We start from the raw sequence: 18,448 nt of genomic DNA on the forward strand, positions 1-18,448 counted from the left end.
TATTTTGGAAGCCTACTGGAGCCATCCTGTCCTATTTTTTATATGTTTTGATATCATCTGTGGTCTTTGGCACATTAAGTAGTTATTTTCTTTGCTTCTTGATTGTAGATTTGTTTGTTTCATCCTGCTTTTTTGTTTTACTTGATTATGTCTGAGTAGGTGGGCTTTGTGTTCTTTGTTGTTTGCTCATCTGTAGTCATAATACTTTTCACCTCCTTGTCCAATGGGCAGGGCCAGTCTCTCAGCTATGGTTCAGCGGGGCAGGTCCAGCTGCAGCGGAGAGGCTGGGATGGGTTGTTTGTTGCACATACAAGGGCCAACAGGGCTAGATGGAAATCAGTGCTGGGCAGGTTCTGGTAGGCCGTGCTTGTGCTGCTTGGGGCTGTGATGTTCAGAGCATAGTGCAGGTAGGCAGGTAGGTGGGGGGGGGAGGTTGTGATGTGTGGAGCTAATATGGGGATGGGAAAGAGGCAAGAGAGGAGACAGAAACAGGAGCCAAAACAAACAAACAAAGGAAAAAATAAAGAGTGCTAAGGGAGCTTACCTTTGGAGTGAAGAGATGAGAAGCCAAGAAATGGAGAAAAGCAAAATGGAAAAAAAAAACTAGATAAAAATTTGCAAAAGAAAAGACCCCAGTGGTCCCACCAGTGGGGCTGCAAAGACTGGGAAAATGGCTCCCAGGCTGCACAGTATAGCCTGGCTAGAGGAGGTATAGATGTCTCACAGTACCAGGTATTCAGGAGACAGGAAAAGAAAGTAAGTATAGAGAGACAGGAACTGAGAAATGAAGACAGAAAAGGAAAAAGGGAGAAAAAAAAGAAAGAAAGAAATGCCCCCAGGGATCCCAGCTAGGTGGCTGTGTGGATTGGAGGAGTGACTTCTAAGCTGTGGAGTGCAGCTTAGCTAGAATGGGCTCCCAAGCTGTGAAAAGAAAAAGAAAACAAATAAAAAAAACAAAACAAGGAAAAAAAACTCCCAGCGATCCCACCAGCATGGTGTCATGGGCTGGAGGTGTGGTTCCCCAGCTGAGCGGGGCTTCACAGCCTTTCAAGAAGAAGTAAAGATGGCACATGGAGCCAGGTGTTCGAGAGAAAGGAGAGGGAGGTGGTGGGAGGCATGATAGAAGCCAAAAGAAATGGAAAGAAGCAACATCAGCCAGGGAGCCGACCAGTGTGGGCAGGGTAAATCCAATTGGCCTGGGGCAGTTGCCTCCCAGCCAAGAGACTGCAGCTGGCTGGAAGAAGAGGAGATCGAGGGGGAGTGTGGAGAAGACTGGGGGTTAGGAAAGCATATATCACTGGTTACTGGGTGCTCTGTCTCCTGCTGGGAACTTCCTGAAGCTGCTTTCCTGTACTCCCTGTCAGCTGATCTCTTATGTGGATGGGGTGAATCCAAGTGGCACTGATGCTGCATGTCCTGGCCTGCCAAGCCACCACAGCCAGCCAGGAAGTGGTGGTAGAGCAGTGGGGAGAGGATGGGAGGTGGGAAAGCGTGTGTCTATGGTTTCCGGGTGCTCTGTCTCCTGCTGGGAGCTCCGTGAAGTTGCTGTCCCATGTTTCCTGTCTGGCGATCTCCAACAGGTGTCCAAGAGGGTGAATCTGTGCTGCATTAGCTGATAGGGGACCTCCGCACGTGTCTCTCCTCGCTCTGTCCTCTGTCAGTTTCTTATTCCATTCAGCATTTGGCTGAGTTCTTTATCACTTCATTTGACACTTTGAGTTTCAGAAATGACATTTGTCTCTGTTTTACTTAATTTTTGGGGTCTTTGCTGTGGAGGGATGGCGTGGTGCTTCTGTCTATGGTGCCATGTTGGCCAGAAGTCCGACACAAGGATTTTTTTTTAATAATTTCTATTGTGCTTTAAGTGAAAGTTTACAAATCAAGTCAGTCTGTCATATATAAGCTTATATACACTTTACTCCATACTCCCACTTACTCTCCCCCTAATGCGTCAGCCCACTCCCTCTTTCCAGTCTCTCCTTTCATGACGATTTTACCGGTTTCTAACCCTCTCTACCCTTCCATCTCTCCTCCAGACAGGAGATGTCAACACAGTCTCAAGTGTCCACCTGATATAATTAGCTAACTCTTCATCAGCATCTCTCTCCAACCCATTGTCCAGTCCATTCCATGTCTGATGAGTTGTCTTCGGGAATGGTTCCTACCCTGGGCCAGCAGAAGTTTTCAGGACCATGACCGCCAGGATTCTTCTAGTCTCGGTCAGACCATTAAGTCTGGCCTTTTTATGAGAATTTGGGGTCTGCATCCCACTGTTCTCCTGCTCCCTCAGGGGTTCTCTGTTGTGCTCCCTGTCAGGGCAGTTATCGGTTGTGTCTGGGCTGACCCAAGGATTTTTAAAGTCAGCTGAATCAGGGCAATTTTCAGGACTAGACTTTGGCAGTTTATATTTTTAAAATAAACTTTACATTACTTTCCCATTAATAAGTGGCAGATGAGCTTCACAAAAATTGGAAAAGGCTGAAAATAGAAAAAAGACAAAATTCGACCCCTGCAACACCATCAATTATATATTGTTAGTTTAGTACACTTCTTGCTAGTCTTTTATTCTATAACTATTTTTTAAGAAACATAATTGGGTTCCTGTGGCATGTAGACTTTAAAAAATTAACTTTGCAGCCTAACTTCCTTATGTTAGCATGGCAGGTACTTCATGAAAACTGGCTTTAATGGCTGCACAACATTTCATAGTGTATTGGAATTATCCCCTTTGCTGGACATTTGGATGTTTCTAATTTTTCACAGTTATCAATACTGACTGCTTCAACAAACATCTTTGTGCATGAAATATTTTTTGAACTTAGAATTGAGGATAGGTTCCTCGGAATGGAATTTCAGGGTCAAGTCGTATGGTTCTTTACAAGGATATAGATACATGTCATCAATCTTCTTTCCACAACTGGCACCATGTCGGTCACCACGTGAGCACTCAGCACAACCTGTGCCAAGTGCTGCCTAGTGAGGAAGACGGCCCTCAGTATCCCACTCGTCTCTGGCAGTGGAAGTGCATCGCGCACATAGAGAATCAGGGCTGCGCAGGTCTCATGCCTGTCCCGGGCCTGGCTTGTGTGGTCAGAGATGTCAGCTCTGCCCTGATTGAGGGTGGGGGTGACGCTGGGAGGCCAAGGTTGTCACTGAAGTGCAAAGGAGGGTCTGAGGCCCCCAGGACCTTGCCCTCATAATTCCCAGTGGATTCCGACTCATGGCGACCCATGCGTGTTAGAGTAGAATTGTGCTCCATTAGGGTTTTCAATGGCTGTGACCTTTGGAAGTAGATTGCCAGGACTTTCTTCTGAGGCACCTCTGGCTGGACTGGAACCTCCAACCTTTTTGTTAGCAGCAGAGCAAGTAACTGTTCGCACCACCTGGGATCCCTCTGCCACTTCATCCACCACCTTTTAAAAGGACAGCCCCTGACAGTGACATCTGCATTCCCCCCTCCACCTTTGGGAAACACTAGTGCACACAACCCCCTTGCTAAGAAATACAGGTGGCTGGGATTAGTATGTAGTGAAGTGCTAGGGTCTGACCAAGCGGGGGTAAAATGGGGCAAGTCATTCCAGCCTTACAGGATTGTTTTTCAAAAAATGTGTTTTCTTTTGGAGCCTGGCACACAGCTGGCACTCCACATGTTGGGCTCACTTATGTTCCTCTCAGTCCTGGTGCTGCCCCTCAGCAGAAGAAAATGACCTTGCTTTATTAAAGTCATTGGGCTTTAAAAAATAAAGTTTACATAAAGTACAAATTGATCAGCATGATTATTGATTGGAAAGATGGTGGTGTGTGTGTGTTTTAGGGATAAATACTTAGCAATATATATTTATATACTCAATCATCTTTTATTTAAAATCATGGACAGATATTTACTTCGTTGACGTAACAAACAATAAAATAAGCATTCAGTTCTGTAATTTATTCAGACAAGAGAAAAGAGAGGGCATCGGAAGGGAATGAGGGAATAGGGAACACAGAAAAGGGTAGAAAAAGCATCATGCGTAAAGGGGAAATGAGAAACGTGGAGAAAGCTGGTGAGCTCTTCTCTGGTGGGGCTGGCTGGTCCTTCTCCAAGCCCTACCCTCCCACAGGCCAACAGAACAGTCAGCGCGTAGCAGGCCCAGGGAGAGAGGCCTTCCAGCGAGAAGCTCAGGACAGCATTAGCTTTGTCTGCTGATTTGGGTGGACGGTACTTTTTTGGGTAGTTAGTGAGGATTCCTTGATTTACTCATTCTTTTCTTCAACAAATATCAAGTGCTCACTACGTCCCAGACAATGCCCTGGGTGCTGATTATTATAGCTGCGGCAGATAAAGACCATGCAATTATAATAATGTGATGCACCAGGGGCGAATAGTGATTGCCATCCTTCATACTACTGAATGACTTGGAAAAATTTTTACATTAATTTAATGGAAGAAAATGATGAAAGCGAGTGAAGGCGGCTGCCCTCAAGCCAGCAGGCGGAAGGCGTGGGTGGAAGAAGATTCCAATAGCCTTGTGCATGTAGGAAAACGACCACTGGACACCTGGGGTCCGAGGGGCCCTTTCTGACGAGGCCAGGAGCTCAGACAGTGAGGTCTGCTGCACAACTTCTCAACTGGATGCCAGAGCCACTGGCCTGCAGAGCCTGGCTGTGCAGTACTGCAGAGGATCTTGTGTCCAAAGTCCCAGGGAAATGGGTTTCTCCTAGACGTCTCGGCCACCTCTGCCTTTTCTTACCAGACCCATGTTCTGAAGAACCCAACGAGCATTTGCATGCATACTAGGTAAGTTTTTGCGACACTCTTACAAGCGAGATGTGGGTCCATTCATTAGTCATCTCACTCTTTTCATGTGACACTGAACCTTGACCCTTGGTTCCCTTTGGCTCTCACCCTGCTTCCCTGTGATTAAGACCCCGCCTTGGCCTGGTCGTGGAACAGGACCCTCCAGCCTAGTCCCTGGAGGCATCTGGATGCTGCCTGGAGCCTCTCCAGGAGCTGGTCCAGCCCTGGGGCAAGGCTCCCATTTCTGGTCCCTACTCTCTCCTCACCGGCTGCTTCCCAATCCTGGTCCAGACTTCCACCTCCGTCTTCTGTTTGGCTTGGCGCTCCTGGTACCCGTGGGTCTCGCGGCCTTTTAGACATGTTCATTTTTTCCCCAGCCTTTTCTACACCAGTGGAGAGCTATCTTGTAAGGGAAGGGCGTCACCAGAGGCAAATAACTAAAGTACAAATGGGAATGTTTGGGTTTTTGCAGTTTAGCTTTGTGAATTGGGTTCAATTAAGTTAATCTGTATCCTCCCATCTCCCGGCTAGAATGATCCAGTACGCTCTTCTCCAAATTCTGGTCCCAGATTCCTGCTCTACATGACATTACCATCCAGGACTGTCAGTCCCAGGCCAACCGTCCTCCCCTGTGTCTCTGCCAACCACAGTATCACCCACTCTCTAGGTGTGGCCTAGGGTCAGATAACCCAAGTATTTGACATTTATATCTTACTAGCCCACTAGATTATAAATTCCTTAAGGCTAAAGGGTAGATTTCCTGTATATTCTCCATCCGTTGCCGTCAAGTCGATTCCCACTCATAGTGACCCTATAGGACAGAGTCGAACTGCCCTATAGGGTTTCCAAGTCTGTAATCTTTAAGGGAGCAAACTGCCACATCTTTCTCCTGTAGCAAGTTGGTGGGTTCGAACTTCCAAGATTAGCAGGCAAGCACTTAACCACTGTGCCACCAAGACTCCTTATGTTCTCCATAGCACTCAGTGTATTACTTCATAAGAAAACACACTTAGTAACTGATTGTGAATGAGGAAAATGGAATGGCAGAAGATTTGCGCAGATAGACTTTCCTTTCCTGGAAGGAAGACCCAGAGTACTATGATGGGAAATAAAAATTAAATAATGCTGACCTAAACAAAGATGTTTCCACCAGGGTTTTCTCAGAATTAAGTATAAATTCAGATCGTTTTTTAAAATGGAGTCAGATGGTCCAACACCTGATGTGATCAACCAGTTATTTGGGAGTTCCATTCCTGCTCAGGCCTTCACATTTTAGTTAGGGATTGAAGTTTGTATCTAGTGTAGTCTTGGCCCTGAATGTTTCTTTGCGGGTAAGGGGAGGAGTGGCTGGTGGTAGCGGTGGTGGTAGAGAGGTTGGATGTGGTCCCATCCTTGCCTGTCCCTTGCATTAGCTATGTGACTTGGCCTCTCTGAGGCTCTAGGGACCTGCTTCCTGTGCCTCACAGTCCTGCTGGGAGAGCTCCTGTTATCATGACTGTAAAGAGCTTTGTAAACTGTGTATGACTCAACAAAATAATGTCAGAATTCTTATTATTTCTCCTCTATGGTAAAACTGTGGCTATCTGGAGAGTGTAACTCAGTTTAAGCAAGGGTCTATGCCTTCTCCCAGCGGTCTCAGCTGTTCTCAGGAATTCTGGAAGTCATTCCCTCAGCTCTCAGCTGGCCCAGTGATCCAGAAAACAGCTTTCCCCACTCATCCCAACAATGCTCATGCCTGATTTCCCAACACTTTCCTACTAAGTTATATTTGTGAACAATGGTTCACTTGTTCAAACAGTGGAGAAAAAAAATGACCTGGTACTGGGCACACACAGGGCTCCAAGAATTGAGCTGGGTGCTTTCACACGTCTTCTCACTTAATTACCATCATTTCCAAAGCAGACAGTACTTCTATTTTTAGTCGAGAGGGCCTAAGTAACCTGTCCTGAGTCACATATTTGGATTCTAGCTTCTTACAAAAACTAGGTCCCTGGGAGCTACAGATGTATTTATAGCTGGCACGTGCCAACAGAACAGTTTCCACTGCAACAGAATTGATTTTAGAAACTGATTAACAGGAAGAACCATTTCTTCGTTGCTCATTCCAGAGAGAAGAAAATTCTACCAGGGAGGGCTGGAGGCCACAGCTTCCTCTCTGTTTGATGAGGTCTTGCTGCACCCTCTCTCTGGACCCCCCACTCTCCCACCCGCACAACCCCGAGCCGCTGAGGGCACCCTCTGTCCCTGCCACGCATTCCCTCAAGTCTCTACGGCAGACACCTCGCCCGCTGCCCTCTCATCTGCTTCCACTCAGTAGAACAGCCGGGCAACGGGCATCTCAAGGCCCACAGACTATTTTTATGTGACCATCTGTCCTGAGACTGGCCCGGCAGGCAGCAGCAGGTCGAGGAATGACATACCACGCGGGTGACGCCCGAACAGCTGCAGATGCTCAACCCTGTCTTTGACCGTTGTTCTATCTACTAACTCTGGAAATTTGGAGTGAGGAGACCTAAAGGAGGAAAAAGAAGGCCTTTGAAAAATCATAAAACTTGGGCAATGTGGTCGAGCTTTCTTCCTTTTCCACGTCTATAAAGTGCTGAGGCCAGCTCTGTCCTGCCTTTGCCAAGGTCTGTCCCAGGAGGCCAGTGAAGCGACCAGGTCTTCGTCTCAGACTTGGGCCAGCTCCCTGGACGCTGACTGCTGTGAGTGAGGATTTCACTGCCCACAAAGGAGAGGGCCTGGGAGAATTCTCTGCAGAGGAAATTAATTCACAGGAAGCCTTTGGCCTCAGTTTGTGATAAGACCCTAAGATGTCAACAGTGTAGCCCAACTTGACTGAAAATAGCCTGAGACAAAGTCAAGTAGGAGGCTTCTCTGCCCAGGAGACATAAAGGGGCACAGAATACTCAAAATTAGAAGAAGTTATTTTGTGAAAATCAAAAGCACAACAAGCTATCACTTCACACCGATTAGTATGGCTATCATAAAAAAACAGAAAATAAGTGTTGTCAAGAATGTGGAGAAATTGGAATCCTTGTGCATTGCTGGTGGGATTGTAAAAGGGTGCAGCTGCTGTGGAAAACAGTTTGGCGGTTTCTCAAAAAGTTGAACATAGAATTACTATGTTTAGTATATTGTAGCATTCTACTCCTAGGTATGTACACACACACACACACACACGCACAAAACTTGAAAACTGGACTCAAACAGATACTTGTACACCAATGTTTATTTTGTGACATTAACCACAATAGCCAAAAGGTGGAAACAACCCAAGTGTCCACACAGATGAATGGATAAATAAAATGTGGTATATCCATACAATGGAGTATTATTCAGTCATAACGACAGATGAAGTTCTGATATATGCTGCCACATGAATGAAACTTGAAAACATCATGCTGAGTGAAAGTAGACACAAAGGAACAAATATATCATCCCACATGTATAAAATATTTAGAATAAGCAAATGCATAGAAAAACCAAAAACCAAACCCATTGCAGTCAAGTCGATTCCTACTCGTAGCCCATAGCGACCCTACAGGACAGAGTAGAGCTGCCCCATAGAGTTTCCCAGGAGGGCCCGGTGGGTTTGAACTGCTGACCTTTGGGTTAGCAGCTGTACCACTTAATCACTATGTCACTAGGGTTTCCAAATTCATAGAGGCAAAGGCTTATTTGTGGTTACTGGGAGCTAGGGTAGGGAGACTGCTTAACGGGTACTGAGTTTCTGTTTGGGGTGGTGAAAAAGTTTTGGAAATAGTGGAGTTGGTTGTACAACATGGTGAATATAATTCATGTCACTGAACTGTACACTTAAAAATCGTTTAAAAGGCAAATTTCATGTTATATATATTTTATTACAGTTAAAAAGAAAACAAAAAGGAATTATTTGAACCAACAGGGGCCAGCAACTCTCTTTTGGGCAGTTAAACTGCCCGCCGAGATGGAGAGATTGAAAAATTAAGCCACACTTCCCAAACTGCCCTGCGAGGAGGGTTCTGGATACAAAATACCATTGCTAATAAGATGTTCTTGGGCACAGCTGAGCAGCGGTACTCTTGCTGTTTCTCTTATTGATGGCAAGCAAGACCAGCATGGAGAGGAGCTGCTGGGTGATGCAGGGTGCTGCCCCACTATGGTGGTGTTGGGGACAGTTTGGTGGCAGTAGAAGCAGTGCCCTGACCTTTGGGTTAGAGTCTGTTGGTGGCCCTGCCCCACTCCTGCAGTGCTTTCCGCCATTTTGCTTGAACCGTCTGGAAGGATTGCTCTTCCTTAATTGGAGACTGCTGGAGCTGGCAACGCAGGGCTGCATGATAAACCAGCCTCCAGGACTCGGATCCACTAGGCCTGGCTCTCCCTGTCTCTGGTTGGTTTTGGTCTCTGTTGCTGTCATTCTCTTAGACTTTTTGGGTACCAGGAACACGATGCTGATTGCGCCCACCTGGATCATGTAACAAGTGGCAGTGTGTTTTTGTGCTGCTGGTGTTTTTATAGTCAGTGATCTTGTCAAATCTCCTGGTGTTTTAGCTACAATATTGTGGTAATTAGCATGGGGGTGTCTTAATTATCTAGTGCTGCTATAACAGAAATACCACACATGGATGGCTTTAACAAACAGGCATTTATTATCTCACAGTCTAGGAGGCTAGAAGTCCAATTTCAGGGTGCCAGTTCCAGGGGAAGGCTTTGTCTCTCGTCAGCTGTGGGGGAAGGTCCTTGTCATCAGTATTCTCCTGGTCTAGGAGCTTTTCAGCACAGGGACCCCAGGTTCAAAAGACCCACGCTCCTGCTGTTCTTTCTTGGTGGTATAAGCCCCACCCTCCACCCCATCTCTCTGCTTGCTTCTCTCTTTTATATCTCAAAAGAGATTGACTTAAAGCACAACCTAATCTTGTAGATTGAGTCCTGCTTCTTTATTAACATTACTGGTGCTAATTCCACCTCATTAACATCATAGAGACAGGATTTACAACACATAGGAAAATCACATCAGGTCACAAAACGGTGGACAATCACACAATAGTGGGAATCATGGCCTAACCAAATTGACACACAATTTTGGGGGACACAATTCAATCTGTAACAGCGGTTTACGCCATGAGTTACTGCACTGACACTAACCCTAGTGATGCCACTGGCAAGTGGGCAGCTTCTCCCCCCAAAAAACAGTCAAATAGGGTAAGGGCTATTTGAGGGTGAGCTTGTCTCACCTGAAGAATGGGGAGGGCTGCTGCACAGAGAGAGCAGCACATGCCAATTCATGCAACTCCACACAAGTATTAGCCAAGAAAATGAAAATAAGTGCCGAACTCTGGTGTCTGGGGGTTGCATTTGGTGTTGCTGAGTCACACTGTGCACCGAGGCCCTCCTCCCCCAACGCAGTGGCTCAGAAAGACCAGCACCTATTTTCTTGCTCAGGGGCCACAGTTGGCTGGCAGCTCTGCTTGGTGCCTTGGGGCAGCTTTGGACATGGGGGTGGGACCTCTGTCACATGTACTAATCTGCCATGCCCAGTGTCATGGTGGGGACACCATTCCCATACCCTTCACCACAGAAGCTGGAGACACTGAGCCTATTGTGAGGGTGGCAGGAGAAAACCATTTGTTTCATGTTCCATGAATTGAGTTAATCTGAACGTTGTTTTCATAAAGGATTTTCTTCACTAGTAGAGCCAGGTGGCCTGCTTCAGATTAAGCTTTTTGCTGTTTTTCACAGTGATCAAGAACAATGTATAGAGAGGCTGAGCCAACATGGCATTATAGACAGAAGCACCACGCCATCCCTCCACAGCAAAGACCCAAAAACCTAAGTAAAACAGAGACAAATGTCAATCCTGGAAATTTAAGCATCAAATGAAAGAAGAAAGAACTCAACCAAGCTCCGAATAGAATATAAAACAAAACTAAAAGATTTGCAACAGGGAACCACAGAGGTTAATCTGTAAACAACAACGTCAGAACATAAAAGAGGGAATGAACAGTGTAGGTATACAACTTTCAAATGGAGAGGAAGTCAAGGAGATACAAAGTAATAAAAGACTGGTTCAAACTTAAGAAGACAAGGGTAAATTTCCAAGTAACCACAAAGAAAGTTAACAAACATACACATCAAAATAAAGAAAATAAATAAATAAAGTCTAAGTAAACACAAAATCTATAATAACAAAAGAAACAGAAAAAAAAAAAATACACAAACAAGGAATTCAGCACGGGACAGTAGAGGAACAAAGAAAATGTTAGCACCACAAAAAAAAGAAAACTCTATAAAATGACAGCAATAAACTCACACCTATCAATAATTACACTGAATGTATATGGTCTAAATGTATCCATTAAGAGACAGAGAGTGAAAAAGTGGATAAAAAAACAGGATCCATCAATATGCTGTCTCCAGGAGAAACATCTTAGAAACAAAGACATAAATTTTTTAAAAATCAAAGGATGGAAAAAAATATATCAAGTAAACAGCTACCAAAAAAGAGCAGGAGTGGCAATACTAATCTCAGATAAAATAGACTTTAAAACAAAATTCACCATAAAAGACTAAGAAGGCACTATATAATAATTAAAGGGACAATCCGTCATGAAGACATAACCATAATAAATATCTATGCACCCAATGACAGGGCTCCAAAACACATAAAACAGACTCTAATGCACTGAAAAGAGAAATCAACAGTTTCACAATAATAGTAGGAGACTTCAACACACCACTGTCGCTAAAGGATAGAACATCTAGAAAGAAACTCAACAAAGATACAGAAGATCTAAAGGCCACAATCAGCCAACTTGACCTCATAGACATATATAGAACACTTTACCCAACAGCTGCAAAGTACACATTCTTTTCCAACACACATGGAACATTCTCCAGAATAGACCACATTTTAGGCCACAAAGCAACACTCAACATAATCCAAAACATTGAGCTAATACAAAGTGTCCTCTCTGATCACAATGCAAAGTAGAAATTAACAACAGGGAGAGCAAGGGAAAAAAGTCAAATAAATAGAAATGAAATAACAGCCTTCTTAAAAACTACTGGGTAATAGAAGAAATCAAAGATGGAATCAAAAAATTCCTAGACTCAAATGAGAATGAAAACACATCATACCAAAACCTTTGGGAAGCAGGAAAGGCAGTCCTCAGAGGTCAATTTATAGCAATAGATGCACATATCAAGAAAAGAAGGGACAAAATCAAAACGTTAGCTGCACAAGTTGAACAAATAGAAAGAGAACAGCAAAAAAAAAGCCCACAGCCACCAAAAGAAAGGCGATAATAAAGATCAGAGCAGAAATAAATGAAATAGAGTATAGAAAAACAATAGAAAGAATCAACAAAACCAAAAGTTGGTTCTTTTAAAGGATCAACAAAATCAATAAACCATTGGCCAAACTGACAGAAGAAAAACAGGAGAGGATGCAAATAACTCAAATAAGAAATGGAATGGGTGACATTACAACAGACCCAACTGAAATAAAAAGAATCATAACAGAGTACTATGAAAAACTATACTCCAACAAACTTGAAAACCTGGAGGAAATGGACAAATTTCTAGAAACGCACTACCTACTCAAATTAACACAGACTGAAGTAGAATATCTGAACAAACCCATAAAAAGAGAAGAGATTGAAAAGGTAACTAAAAAAAACCCAAAAAACAAAACAAAATGAAAGACCTCCCAACAAAAAGAAAGCCCTGGCCCAGATGCCTTCACTGGAGAATTTTCCCAAACATTCAGAGAAGAGCTTACACCAGTACTACTCAAACTATTTCAGAAGGTAGAAAAGGAAAGGATACTTCTTAATTCATTCTATGAAGCCAGCATAACCCTGATACCAAAGCCAGGCAAAGCCACCACAAAAAAAGAAAATTACGGACCAGTATCTCTCCTGCATACAGATGCAGAAATTCTCAGCAAAATTCTAACCAATACAATTCAGCATCATATCAAAAAAATAATACACCACAACCAAGTGGAATTCATACCAGGTTAGAAATCAGTCAACGTAATCCACCACATAAATAAAAGAAAGAATCACAAGATCATCTCAGTCGATGCAGAAAAGGCATTTGACAAAGTCCGACACCCATTCCTGATAAAAACTCTCAATAAAATAGATATAGAAGGGAATTTCCTCAACATAATAAAAGGCACCTATACAAAACCAACAGCCAACATCATTCTTAATAAGAGAGGCTGAAAATATTCCCCTTAAGAACAGGAACAAGACAAGGATTCCCTTTATCACCACTCCTATTTAACATTATGCTGGAAGTCCTAGCTAGAGCAATAAGGCAAGAAAAAGAAATAATGGGCATCCAAACTGGTAACAAAGAAGTAAAACTGTCCTGTCCCTATTTGTGGATGATATGATCCTATACATAGAAAACTCAAAAAGACTCCATGAGAAAATTATTGGAACTAATAGAAAGATTCAGCAGAGCACTAGGATACAAGACAAACATATAAAAATCAGTTGGATTCCTATACGCCAATAAAGAGAACTATGAAAAGGCAAGCAGGAAAATAATACCATTTATAATAGCCCCTAAGAAAATAAAATTCTAAGGAATAAATCTAACCAGGGATGTAAAAGACCTATACAAAGAAAACTATAAAACACTACTGCAAAAAACCAAAAAAGAAATACATAAATGGAAAAACATATCATGCTCATGGATAGGTAGACACAACATTGTGAAAATGTCAATTCTACCTAAAGCAGTCTGCAAATACAATGCAATCCCGATCCAAATAACAACAGCATTCTTTAAAAAGATGAAAAAACTAATCATTAACTTTATATGGAAAGAGAAGAGGCCCTGGATAAGTAAAGCACTATTGAAGAAGAAGAATAAAGCAGAAGGGCTCGCACTACCTGACCTCAGAACCTACTATACAGCTACAGTAGTCAAAACAGCCTGGTACTTATATAACAATAGATACATTAACCAATGGAACAGAACTGAGAATCCAGATGTAAATTCATCCACCTACGGTCACCTGATCTTCGACTGGGGCCCAAAGTTCATCAGATGAGGAAAAGTCTTTTTAACAAATGATGCTGGCAAAACTGGATGTCCATCTGCAAAAAAATGAAATAGGACCATACCTCACACCATACACAAAAACTAATTCAAAATGGATCAAAGGCCTAAATATAAAACCAAAAACTATAAAGATCATAGAAGAAAAAATAGGATCAATGCTAGAGACCCTAATACACGGCAATAAAAGGATACAAACCATAACTAACAACACACAAACTCCAGAATATAAGCTAGATAACAGGAATCTTCTAAAAATTAAACACTTAGGCACATCGAAATACTTTAACAAAAGAGTAAAAAGAGACTCTACAGACTTGGAAAATTTTTTGGCTATGATAAATCTGACAACGATCTAATATCTAATATCTACAGGAAAATCCAGCACCTCTACAACAAAAGGACAAATAATCCAATTAAAAAATGGGCGCAGGAAATGAACAGACACTTCACCAAAGAAGACATTCAAGCGGCCAACAGACACATGAGGAAATACTCAAGGTCACTAGCCATTAGAGAAATGCAAATCAAAACCACATTGAGATACCATCTCACCCCAACATTACTGGCACGAATCAGAAAATAACAAATGTTGGAGAGGCTGTAGGGAGATTGGAACTCTTATGCACTGCTGGTGCAATTACAAAATGGTACAACCACTTTGGAAAACAATATGGAGCTTCCTTAAAAAGCTAGAAATAGAAATACCGTATGATCCAGCAATCCCACTCCTGGGAATATATCCTAGAGAAATAAGAGCTGCCACAAATAGACATACGCACACCCATGTTCATTTCAGCATTGTTCACAATAGCAAAAAGATGGAAACAACCTAGAAGCCCATCAGCAGATTAATGGGTAACCAAAATATGGTACATACACACGATGGGGTACTACCCAACGATAAAGAACAATGATGAATCCACGAAGCATCTCACAACATGGATGAATCTGGAGGGCATTATGCTGGGTGAAATAAGTCAATCACAAAAGGATAAATGTTGTATGAAACCACTACTACAAAAACTCATGAAAATGTTTACACACAAAAGAAACAATCTTTGATGGTTACAAGGGTGGGGAGGGGTGGGGATAGAAAAACACTAAATAGACGATAGATAAGTGGTAACTTTTGTGAAGGGTAAGCCAGCACAACTTGTACAAAGCAAGGTCATGGAAGCTCCATAGACACATCCAAACTCCCTGAGGGACTGAATTACTGGGCTGAGGGGTGTGGGGACCACGGTCTCGGGGAACATCTATCTCTATTGGCATAACAGTTTATAAAGAAAATATTCTACATTCTGCTTTGGTGAGTAGAGTCTGGGGTCTTAAAAACTTGTGGGTGGCCATCTAAGACAATCAGCTGGTCTCGCCCCATCAGGAGCAAGAAAAAATGAAGAAAATGCAAGACACAGGGAAAGATTAGTCCAAAAGACTAACGGACCACAAGTACCACAGCCTCCCACCACCACCGACTGCTTTGACATGGATCACTACAGAAGTTCCCGACAGGGCTGGAGAAAAATGCAGAACAAAATTCTAACACACACACACACACACACACACACACACAAAAAAGACCAGGCTTACTGGCCTGACAGAGACTGCAGAAACCCTAAGAGTATGGCCCCTGACACTCTTATAACTCAGTACTGAAGTCACTCCTAAGGTTCACCCTTCAGCCAAAGATTACACAGGTCCATAAAACAAAATGAGACTAAAGGGGCACACCAGCCCAGAGGCAAGGACTAGAAGGCAGGAGGGAACCCAAGATCGAGAAAGGGAGAGTGTTGTTGCCGTGTCATGGAGTTGGCAACTTATATCACAAAACAATATGTGTACTAATTGTTTAATGAGAAACTAGTTTGTTCTGTATACTTTCATCTAAAGTACAATTAACAAAAAAAGAACTATGTATATATCTGGCATTATTTAATAAAACCTTATTTTTTGTGTTTGTGTTATAATTTTCAGTATGCTTTAATATCCATTATCTTATTCAATCCTTATAACACTGTAGATGGAATGGAAAAACAACACTATACCCATTTTACAGATGCGGAAATTAAATCTCAGAGATATTAAGTAACTTCCTCAAGGTCAAACGGGTAACAACACAGTAGAACTGGGACTAGATAGTGCATGAGTCTTCAAGAAAAATCTATGGGCTTCACACACATAATTTTGCAGTTTTAGGATTCCATAACTTGAAATAATTTAATACTCTTATTATAGTTTTCATTATGTCATTAAACTACAAATACGTTTTTATGTAATTGATTAGACAATTTAATAGCTTTTCTCTTGGAATTGAAATTTCTCTTTGTTTATCTTAAAATGGTATTTCATGTACCTTCATTTCTAGCTCATAATTTATTTTATTTTATATATTCAATCACTTTTATCTTTATGGAATTAATCTGACATCATCAATAACTGAAAAAAATTTCTTTTATGTAAAACTAAAGAAAGTATTGGCACCTCTATTAGATTATAATTTATTATTTCTACATCTCTCACATAATTTTTATTTTCCAAAGTTTTAATGACTTCCATTTCAGAATTTTTTTATTAGAGTGAAATATGAAGCCCGATAGGATTATAAGCTGCTTTTATAACTCTAGTCTTACAGACTACCCAATGAAGCCTTCTTATCTCAGTTTCCAACTTTTCAGACATATTATTTAATTCTCTGTGATATTTATGTGATATCTGGTAGTAATTAAAAAGTTTATAAGAAAGATTTAAAGTGAGTTCACATTTACAAATTTTGTTGCATTATCCAGAGGTAATTAAACAAGGCAATTTAGACAACGACTTAAACAGCTATAAGTTTTCCAAAACTTTTGCTGGAACGTGAGGCTTTTTCATTAGCATTACACTGGTCCTGCTGTACAAAGTTTCAAGTAAATAGTTTTCAAGTAAATATTTCTGAATGAGACCATTTTTCTTGAGCACCAAAAATTAGGTTGATACATCAGATGTTTTTCCAACTTCATGAAATCAACAAAAACCATAAAACTATCTTCAAACAAGGACTTGGATCCTGCATTTTAAGTAAGTGATTAAAACACTTTAATGTGAAATTTTATATGAAACAGTTGAAGCTTTGTTGATAGTAACAGTTTTACCATTTTCACAGATGCATATTTTAGAGCAAGCAGAACCATGAACTGAAATGACCATATCTCCAAATCATGAAAACCAAATCATGAAAACACTATTGAAATGTCGTATTTCATATGAATGTTTTCTTAAAGTTCTATGAAATACATGCTGCCTGAAAATGCTTGATTTGTAAAAAAATTTTATTATAGAATATATTAAATATGAACAAGAGTAGAAAAAATAGCATAATGAACCCCCATGTACCCATCACCTGGCTTCAACAATTAGCAACTCAGGACTAATCTCGTTTGATCTATATTCTCATCTATTTTTCCACACCACTCCAAATTGCCTTGAAGCATATCCCAGATAACATTTAATTCATCTGTAAATATTTTCTAACTCTAAAAGGTTGAGAGTCCTTTCCAAATCATAATCATTACACACCTAAAAATTGATATTTAATACTATGTTTGTTTTTTTTAACCATACAACAGACAAGGCTAACAACTTTGGTGTGTTCTAAATGCTTTTCATTTGCTTTATCATTTTTCTTTAATAAAATATTTGAAAAGTTTTATTACAATTGGTCCATAGTGTGAATTTTTTTCCTTATAGACAATTATACTTTTTTTTTTTTTTTTTTAACTATGAGCTTTAATATAACATGATTGCCATTCTGAGGAAATACATGTTTTTAATGTTTTCAACTTGAATGAATCAAACTTTATCACCACCAATAATAAGCCAGTCATGTTTTGTTGCTGAAATAATAATTATTTTTCAACCCACAGATCCAAATTTAGGAAATGAGCTGGGTATTGGTTTCTTATTATTATTTTTACAGGTGACCTGCTGATGGGGGGGGGGAGCACATCTTCTAGGCTGAGTCATTTGCATTTGAATAGCTTTTAGGACTTTCAAAAATGGGCTCACATTCTTTTTCTTTTTTAATTGTACTTTAGATGAAGGTTTACAGAACAAACTAGCTTCTTATTGGTTATCAACCCCACAACATTTCAACACTCTCCTTTCTAGACCTTGGGTTCCCTATTACCGTCTTTCCTGCCCCTCCTTCCTGCTAGTCCCTGCCCCTGGGCTAGTGTGCCCCTTTAGTCTCATTTTGTTTTATGGGCCTGTGTAATCTTTGGCTGAAGGGTGAACCGCAGGAGTGACCTCATTACTGAGCTAATAGGGTGTCAGGGGCCATACTCCCAGGGTTTCTCAGTCTCTGTCAGGCAAGTAAGTCTGGTCTTTTTTTGTGAGTTAGAATTTTGTTCTACATTTTTCTCCAGCTCTGTCCAGGACCCTCTACTGTGATCTGCGCCAGAGCACTGGCAGTGGCAGCCAGGCACCATCCACTTGCACTGAACTCAGTCTTGTGGAGGGTGTGGTACTTGTTGTCCATTAGTCCTTTGGACTGATCTTTCCTTGGTGTCTTTAGTTTTCCTCATTCTCCCTTGCTCCCAATGAGTTGAGATCAGTGGAGTATATTAG

This window comes from Elephas maximus, chromosome 11, assembly GCF_024166365.1.
Source record: "Elephas maximus indicus isolate mEleMax1 chromosome 11, mEleMax1 primary haplotype, whole genome shotgun sequence".
Lineage (NCBI taxonomy): Eukaryota > Metazoa > Chordata > Mammalia > Proboscidea > Elephantidae > Elephas > Elephas maximus.